Below are 10,046 nucleotides of genomic sequence, written 5' to 3'. Positions count from 1 at the left end.
ATAATTAATCAAGATTTTTTTTTTTACGATACAATATTATGATTTTTTTTTGTTCAATTTATTTCACAATGTTTCATTTTTTTTTTGTTTTACCTTATTTTATCTATTTTTGATATTATTTAGATATGTAAATAACTTTACATTTATAATAAATTTGTGCTTAAATGCATCGATGTTAATACAACAATGTAATGCGTTTTACACCATAAAACAAAAACGAACGAACCAAAGGAATAAGCTAATAGTTTTTATGGATCGTTAAATTCCTTATTAATGTCACCATCTTATCCTATAGGTTAAGTGAAAATATATTTATAAGTATCACATTCATAGCTATATAGATTAAAAATAAATAAAATAAAACGAAAAACTTACCAAGTTTTTTTAGGATCGAAATCAGAGCGTTGCATCTTCCCTTACAACCCATCCTGAAAAATAAAAATAAAAGTAAAAAAAATATTCTTTTACTGAAATAATAATAAAAAAAAGACGTAGAAGTATACATAAAATATTATTTCGTTTTATATATTATTTAATATTGCGTTTACGTTGAACTTCTTTCACATCCATAGATATAACAATGAAATGATAATATAACTCAAATGACATACGAGGGGAGAGAGGATAGATAATAAATTCATTTTCGTCATTCCAAAGTAAATACACTACAGTCCTGTATGTTCCTATATTAAAATAAAAAATAGCAAACCTACATTTAATCCACCTATTAAAAAAAAATTTTTTTCTTTGATTGAGCTAAAATCTAAGACAGGTCCTGCAGAAAATTAAATACTTACCTTAACTGATTTCCTAGTATGTGGAGGGGGGAGAGAAGGATTTGCAACGAAGATGATTGTAACCTTCATGTAAACTAATTATTTTGTATTAGGGTTGATGAAGAAAATAGGTCTTCATTTAGACCTAAACTCGGGCCTAGATTTTTCTTAATTCAGGTCTCAGTGACAAACGGCCTAATACGTTTTTCACGAAATATTTCATTTAGATAAAAACACAGATTGTTAACAAACATAATATATTTCTTTATTTTGTTTTTACTCTGTTTGAGTTTATTTTGTCAAATATCATAAAAACTACTACTCCTACAATGATAGACGTCATAAACTATTTTATAGTAAATTTAACTAGCTTTAATTTGAGAGCTGATATAAATCCGTACGTCCTATGGTTTCAGAAATAAAGTTTTCCAAAACTCAAACTTATAGTCCGAACAACTATAAATCAATTTATTTAAGGAAATATCATGAAAACTACTATTCCTACGAAGGTAAAGGTAATAAATTACTTTATAGTACGTTAAACTAGATTTAATTTGAATGGTAATAGACATCTATACGGCACATAGTTCCTGAGATATAGGTTTCTCAAAATAAATTAACTAACTACTAATCTTTCATTAGATTTTTAAGAAATGTTGCTTTTTAAAAAGCTATATCTCGAGAACTATTAGAAGTAAATGTCTCTATTAGGGCTAATATTTCAGCAAATTTACTCTTCATCAAATAATGTTCCATTACATTTTCTAGTGTTGTTGGTAGTTTTTAAGATATAGAGCTCCGAATGAAAAATTTATATTTTTTAAGGTATTGAAACAGCCACCATTTTTTATTTCCCCTACCTATACTTGGCAGACTCTTCAGTTTTTACTAGTAATTATACATAGTTTTCATTAAAGTAATCAAAAATTGGGGTGAAATAACTGCCTTTTTTCCCCCGGCTCTTGTACTATTCCATGATTAACCTCCAAACCAACCAAGCCCACTTTTTTCATTATCTGATAATTCCTCCTAGTTACCTGAGAAGAAAATGGCTTCGTGATTTTCTCCTCTAAGGATCTTAGAAAGATGTCTGCATCATGCCATTGTATAAATAGCGTCAAATATACTTGCAGTATATATTTTTTGTAAATATCTATAAATAAATTTTAAAAAAACAATAATTTTGATGTTTAGTTGTTAGATAGCCCCTTTTTCTAAAAGCATAGCATTTTGAAAATAATAATTTCAATATTTTGTTATGCAATGATGTTCCTGTGGTGTTAGTATTTTTTGCAGTTATTTTTCTGTTAACAATAGAGCTATAGTTAGGGTCATGAGTCTAGCCATTTCAATATTATAGTAAATCTAAGATACTTTTATGTAGTATGAATTTTTAAAAAAATATACGTTAACTGTGATCGAAACATAGAATTATGGATATATATCAAAATGACGAAGTAACTACTGATAAAGGTGTTTATTTTATAAGATAGTAAACTCTCGGATTTTTTTATTCTGAAACGTTAGTGACAAAATTGTATGAAATAAAAATATTAAAAGAAAGGAGTTATATAAAAAAATGACCTTATACATTAGAAAGAAAATTGTTCTATTCAAACGTAAGAAAATTCTAGTGTGAAAAACACTTAAAATTACAAAAATTCAGTTCATCATTTGATTTTCTAGTTTTCAAAAAAAGTGAGTAATAAAAAATATGATTTTCATAAATGAGCTTATTTGTTTTGAATTATTGTTTTTCTATATCAGTCTTACAACCTTTGTAAAAGAAGATTTACAGTTATATTTGTTTTGTTTTTTTTCTGACCTAACAGCTTAATATGTTGAAATACATAAAAATTAAAAAAAGGAAATAGTCCTCCGACTGATCAAAATATCTATCAGATTCTTACGTTATACTAAACAAACTATAAATAAATTAGTAAGTGTTTAGTGGTGGCCAAAATTCATTTAGAACAGTAATATAAAATACTTTAAAAAAAACAAAACTTGATAATAAAATAGAAGTATCAGTGAGACTAAAAAGGACAGAGGTCGAGCAGGAAAAACAATTTTTTAAAAATGTTGATCCAGTCAGTTGTTCAATTAGAAAGTAATTATGCATAGCTTTCTCTGTTAGTGTTGCCTTTCGTTTTACCTCAAACTGCTTTTAACCACTTAAACCTCTGAAACTCAATTTATCCCTAACGGACCACTTACTTAAACGCTAAAGAGGGGAAATTGCCCGGTTTGGCCAAGTTTTATATTTCAGTAACCTATTATACTTTATCAAGTTTTATCTTTATGAAGTTTTAATATTGGCCAAGAAGTGGTAATCATATTTTGTTGTGTTTAAAATAATTAAATTTGGTTTCCAGAGCTTAGGATACAACTCGTCAATTCAGCATATGTGCCAGTTTAGTACAAAATCACTGTAACTGTGGTTTAACCAGAGTTGTCCCCTTCTCTACTAAGTAATTACTCGTACACTTTGAAATTAGAGCAATGAAATGAATACTCCCTCCAGAGGTGAATAGTCAGAGGAACTTCACTCCAGCGGGCCAGGAACAGAGTAATATGTGAGGAGCTCCAACTCCAGTCTGTGCCGGAATTCATAGGCCGTAGGCACATCAAACCGGCTTCAGCGGACCCGGCAACCATTCTTTATGCCATTCCGGCTAAACAAGATAATGAAATAGGCGGTATATGTATATATGTATATACATATATGTTTGTAAATGCCTTTTTCATTGTTCCTGAAGGTAAGAAAACAAAATAAAAAAAAAAATACAAAGTCTGTTATTTTTTTTTTGTTTGATTTTAAAGACCTTGTAGATCTTTGGCCACCCGAACCAGCCTTCTACACGCTTGCCTATCTTGGGCTACTGCTTTCCAGTTTGGTGCATACAGTTCATTCATATATTTGTTGATTCTGTCTATCCATCTAGTTTTTGGCCTCCCACGTAGTCTTTTCCCAACTATACTGGAATTCATTGTTGTGTAGATGCGTCCTGATCGATTGCTTCGAGCCATACGTTTTACTCATCCTAACCTACTTGGCCTTCACATCATGAGATATTGACTGAACAATTTCTGCAAGCAGTTGACTGTCAGTTCTTTTCCAGATCGATCGTGTACAGAGGACTTTCCGTTCAGATTTCTCGATTCTGTTTTCTTGGGTACATGTTAGAGCTTAAGTCTTCCCGTCCACGCAGACCATGTTGTCAAGGAGGATTTTTTGGCTTAAAAACGAATACTTTGTTTTGTCTTCATTTACTTGCAATCCAACTTCCTCTAGAGTCTTTGCAAGACTTTCCATATCATTTTGGTTACTTTCTAGGACCGCAATGTCGTCCACGTACGCCAGGATTTTATATTTCATTTTGGCGTACGTAAATAGTGGGATACGTTTGCGCGAAGTTCTTCTAATCACTTTTTTTCTAGAGTTTTTAGCTGAGTTTAATAGCATCTGTGAGAGTCTATCTCCTTGCCTCGGAACTGTTCTAACTTCAAAGGTAACTGTTATAACTCCCCTGGGTATTCTATCTCAGTTTCTCTCTACGGAATAATAACCTGATTAAAATATATAAATAAGCCATGCATATCCTGATCTACTCACCATCGTTTTTCGATTACCTATTTCAGGACGAAGATATAGCAAAGCTCCATTAATAATTACACAATATTTTATTATTTAAATCAATTATTAATAGGATAAGTAAATAACAACATATAAATTATCTGGTTTATCCACTCACACAACTTACAACTTATATAGCTGGTTATGGTGTAAAGCTCAGTACAAAAAAAGGTCAGTGTATCTTCATTAGTATCAGTTCTGTTAAAATTTGTAGACAATTGAATTATCAAGGTCAATGAGATTTTTCCGTGGAATGTATAGTTTTAGAGTCATTCGAATAACTAATACGAAATGTGAATGAGTTTTCATAGAAACTTGTAAAAAATATTTAAAAGTTCTATAAGCTATATCTTTGCTAATAATGGACTAATTACAATGATTTATTTAGGGCTTATTTTGTTTTTGTAGCGAATGAAATTACTTTTCAAATAATAGGTATAGTTTAGATTTTTATAAAATAGATTTTTCTCGGGGATTCAATTGTAAAAGAAAAGTTAAAGGGTTATGACGAGAAGAAATTAGACAAGCATTATCATTAAATAATTTTATTATTAATTAATTACATTACACGGGCATTGAGATGGATATTTTAATATCAAATATACTTAGTCGATGCATGTAGTATGAATCGATAGTTGAGTAAACGATACGACGGGGTTCTCTTGATATGACATGACCCATGAAGTTTTTTCTTTACGTCCGGTCGATTTTATTTATGACCGGAAGAGTGTTAAAAAAAACTGTATCGAAGGCTTACATTATATATATGTATGGCTCGGACCAAAACATGTGGAATATTTGATCTGACATTTGATGCCGGTCACCGCACTTAATAAAAAAATACATACCATGTTAGTGTTAGAATATTAGAGCAAATATAAAAATATTGAATAGATTATTGATAAGACTTATTGTGTAAATTTTTAAATTTAACATCCAAAATATATATAATTGGCTGACGATTCAGTGAGCTGATTTTGAAGTAATTGCATCTTTGGTTCCTCGCTTCGAATTCAGCCAAATGTTGACAGGAATTCGAATAATAGAAAAGATACTCAAATAACATTAATGCTTAATTTATTAAGCTCAAAATTGAACTGTTTACTCTTTTTTGGTTAAATCATGATTTTTTTTATTTAATAAAAATTAATGCTTAATAAAAATTAAAGAATCAGCTCAAGATTCTCATATTTTGCAGGCATGTGTGCTAATTTGTAATCATTTTATTTATTTATTTTTTTTAATTTTCTGTTTGCAATTAAAAAATTTGAGATAAAGTAATGCATTGATAATACGAACAGTCGAATTCAACCTAAAGATAAAAATAAAACACAAGTGATCGATGTGCTTAATAGTATTAACCAGAGGTTTCAGATAACTCTGAAAAGGTCTACCTATAAAAAGCTTGTTATAGAGACCTTCTGTGTTATTGTTTTTAATTTAGATTGAACCTCAAGCCTTTTATTCTTCCGCCTGACATTGTTGTGTCGAGCAATATTTCAATTTTATTTTTTTATATTATCTTGTGAAGCAGAGTGGCTCAGTGATAGGGCAATGTACAACTAAAAACGACACGGATTCGAATCCGGCTATGGAAGCTAATTATTTATTCTGTTGCTGAAGCTGTGAGTCAACCCTGTGAGTTTGAAAGTCCTCTGAACACACCTAGACTCATAAAGTGGGTACCCTTAATTGAAAAAAAATCTAACAGTCGAGCGTAATTCCGACCAAATCGTTGCCTTGCACAACCGTTGGTCTAGTTGCAGTGCTTCCTTAGATTGTACAGCACTGTTGACCATTCATGATTTGCAGCACTAAAATTTATTATAATATTATGCAACTTTATGTATATATGTATATTATTTCATATAAAAAATTCACTGTCTGATCACTGTGAATATACTTGTACACTTTAAATCAAACCTTTTTTCTACATTGTCTAATTTCATATTAGCTATTGTGTAACAGATATATTCGTAGGTATATACACAATTGAAAAACTAAGCGGAATGACATGCTATGTGAAATTCTAGGAGAAATCAAAAAAAAATTTTGCTTGGAAAAATATTAATACATACTCCTTATTAAAAAATGGACTTGCATATTTTACATATTCTAAAACTCAAAATTGAGCTATCTATAATAAATTAAAAATTTGCCAACCCTCATAGTAGGAATATGAAATTATTTGGTACATTCTCACAGATCTTCAATCACTGACAAAATTTTAGGTTTTTAATTTGAGTAGTTTAGATTCTATGAATATATTAATAATAAATAAATGTAGAGAGTAGTTAGTGTGTTTAGTTTTATCCAAATAGTGTTAGGCAAGCTTTTAATGTACTAATATTAAATATTAAAAATAATAAAGCTGATGATTATAGGATTTGGATATTTAATTACATTTTGAGTTTTGACTGCACGTTTTTCGGTTTTATACAGCACAAAAATCCGGTATCTATTAATACATGTTGAATCTATTTTATTCTTTGGGGTGTTTAAATTGTTCGCATGCGTAGAACCCATGCGCAGATTATTTTAAATAAACCTAATCATCCTACCTCCAATGATGGGTGCTTTCTTAATAATATCCATTAAAATAATTACAGCAAAAACTCTTGTCTAAAACACAGATATTTGATTCTACATCGCTTTTTATAAAACTCGTATTTCAAGGAGAAAATTGAATTCGTCGAGTTCGAATTGAAAGAGCTTTTAGTTAAATAAATAAATGATTCTGAAGTTGTTAGGAGGCGGATGGAACAGAGAGAGGTCTTATTGTGAGAAACGAGATTACTTGGAACAGTTTTAAGTACCATTCATCTTTTGAGCCTGAGTCAACCACTTTCAATTCCACCCTTCACATCCATCTGGGAAGGGTGTAATTTTGCCCCCCTTAGAGGATTCAGCTTGTAATTTTATTCCTATAGAAGTCTAGCGTTACGTTGTGTTATGTATTTAACGACTTTCGAATATCGTTTTTGCTTGTCGTAACGAAGATTGATTGGATCTGAAATATTGAACATTAATTAGTAAATTGCTTGGTGATTGCAGCTGTAATATCTTTATGATGGAACATACATGAACTATCACTAATTAGCAACGTTAGGGAAAAAATCATTATTTAAGTAATAATATAAGTCTTAATTCATTCGAACTTATAAAGTATATTTATATAGTATAATATTTTCTATTATTAAATTCGGAAATATCACATATATTAGTAAAGGGTGCTGACAAAAAGTGAAAGAGAATAAGAGAAAACCAATTAAAAGAACAGGTCATAACAGACATGAGGAAGATAATAAAAAAGATTTGTCAGCAGTCGTGATGTTTTGAGTTAAGTTTGTTAAATTTTGTATTTTGAATTTTTTAAGTTCTGTTTCGAGTTTGTTTGTTAATGTAGTATATATTTTATCTGTTGGGTATCTAGTTCTGTGCCACTTCACTCCTGTTCTGCGTTTTTTCTTTAATACGATGCGAATGTGCTGTGGCAAGTTAGTACGTATGGTATCATTAATTTTACTGGTCGTCATGTTGTCGTTTATGCAGATTCTTATAGATGCTGTAAAGTTTTTTATTGCTTCGTCAATGTTATGTTTAGTCTTAAGTTGAGTTTTTAAGTTCAGCGTGTTTAGCAAACCATTACAAAATTTGTCTCAGTCAATTCGTCCTTTAATCAATGAGGGAGGAGAGGACTTAGGAACGAGGCTTGAATGTAAGAAAAGGATAACTGGATTGTGGTCTGAGGACAGGTCATTTATAGATTCGATAATGATCCGGGAACAAGAAATTAGGGAGGTGATAAATATATCTCAGATATCAGGACGTTTCTTGATAAGTGTAGGCCAATAAGTAGGACTCAGATAGAATAACTATTAGAGGTAGTGACTCGGAAAAGGATATTACTACGAGTGTTGGATGTACGACATCGTTGATGTTTGATTGTAGTCTCCTCCAGCAATGAAACGCGATCCGAAAGATCGGAATAGAAAGGCAAGGTGGTTATAGGAAAGGGAATTACCAGGGGAGCAGAATACAGCTGATAATGTTAAGTGGAAAGGACGAGTTGAAATGATTACAGAGGTTGCTTGGATAGCGTCAGTTGGAGTGGAAGGAATGAGGGAATGGGATAAGGATGCAAGACCTGGCTTGTGAAGTGTTCTCTGGGGGGGTCTGATCTGTAAGTAATGTAGTCACGGATGTAGAAATGTTACCGTTGAGTAAAGTGAGTTACTGTGAACATTGCAATATCTATGTGTTTGTTGTGGAGAAATATATTGAGTTCGTCACGGTGGTTATGTAGTCCATTAGTGTTCCACAAAAGGATAACTAGGGGCTTTGTAGTCAGCGTGGGAGATAAGCGGATTTATAGTATTTTTGTGATCCAACAGGAAGGATGATATATTAGAGTTTATATCGGTTGGATTGCAGTTGAGATGTGGATGTGAAAGTGGATCAAGAGCTGGGTAGTTTGTATGACTCGAAGCGCTAAAGTGTCCTGGCTGTTGAGTATGGTTACGCTCCTCGTGAGGTATTGGGCGCTGGATCTATTTCGACCGGTATTTGGGGTGGGTTGTTTACTTGAATAGTAGGATAAGAAAGAATTGCAGGAGAACGTTTAAAAAAAAAACAATAATCTCAGGAGATAGACTACGTGCCACTATTTTAACCCAAAACAAATTGAAAATTCAAAAAATTTTAGAGATTAGGCAGGTGAAAATGTATAATGGGAGGCCCAATAAACTCTGTGTATTATACGGAATATTAATATTTCACACGATCTTTATATTATATACCCAACAAGATCTTTTAAATCCATGTTTTACAATTCAATATTGAAAATTACTCCTAACAAATAAACGAATAAATTATAAACTCAATCGATATTATGCTCTAATAATTACACACTTATTCAATACTAATTAAATAATTGTTCTCCCATTAAAACTTTTCCGAAAAAGTTTTTCCTAATATTTTATCTGTAATTTGTTAATTGACAGTTTCATATAGCCAGAAAACGTGACTTATAAATGGTACTTGACGAAAATTCATGGATGTCATGAAAAGTAGACTAGTTTGGAAGTGATTAAAACTCTCCCATTATAACTAGAGTGGGATCACTTTACATAATAGGCTCTGAAAGTAGGTTATTAAGTAGGTTTGATTAAGAAGTGAGTCGGACAGTTACAGCAAGCAGAGTTACAATCGATTATATAAACTTTAGCAGAAGAAGTAGATGAAATTAGTTATTAAATTTGTTAGAAAGAGGACTCAGGAGTTTTCTCCGACATAAAATAAGTGAAAGGAAAATAAAGTTAGACGTAAAAAGGAAAGTAAGATATTTTTATTCGAAAATGAAACATTTTCTTTAATTTTTTTAATTCCATCTTATTTCGGAAATTCATTATTTTCTCTACCTAAAACATGAAAATTTACTTCATTTTTTTTTATAATAAAGATTCTATAATAGGAGAAGGAATAAAAAATTAGTGTTTCTTTCGGACCTAAAGCTAATTTTTATTTTTATTCAATATTCAAAGTACGCATATACTGTTATTGCTTAATTGTCCTTTTTTTGTCGGTTTAATAAATAAATTAGTAACATTGATTTTATTTTTCATAATAATTAC

At 30.8% G+C, this 10,046-nt stretch overlaps 1 protein-coding gene across 8 annotated transcripts in view; it reads right to left on the bottom strand.

The window, feature by feature from the left end:
- Positions 1–10,046, bottom strand: part of LOC106679133 (small conductance calcium-activated potassium channel) — a gene marked incomplete at its 3' end in the record, with an annotated part of 993,499 nt that overhangs the window by 639,071 nt on the left and 344,382 nt on the right. For all 8 annotated transcript variants that reach the window (XM_067049033.1, XM_067049025.1, XM_067049039.1 and 5 more), the window contains 1 exon segment: positions 376–428.

The sequence above is a fragment of the Halyomorpha halys genome, unplaced genomic scaffold, assembly GCF_000696795.3.
Source record: "Halyomorpha halys isolate HHAL.00 unplaced genomic scaffold, Hhal_1.1 Scaffold178.1, whole genome shotgun sequence".
NCBI lineage: Eukaryota > Metazoa > Arthropoda > Insecta > Hemiptera > Pentatomidae > Halyomorpha > Halyomorpha halys.
The sequence above is the reverse complement of the archived record's forward strand: the minus strand, read 5'-3'. Positions and strand labels throughout refer to the sequence as shown.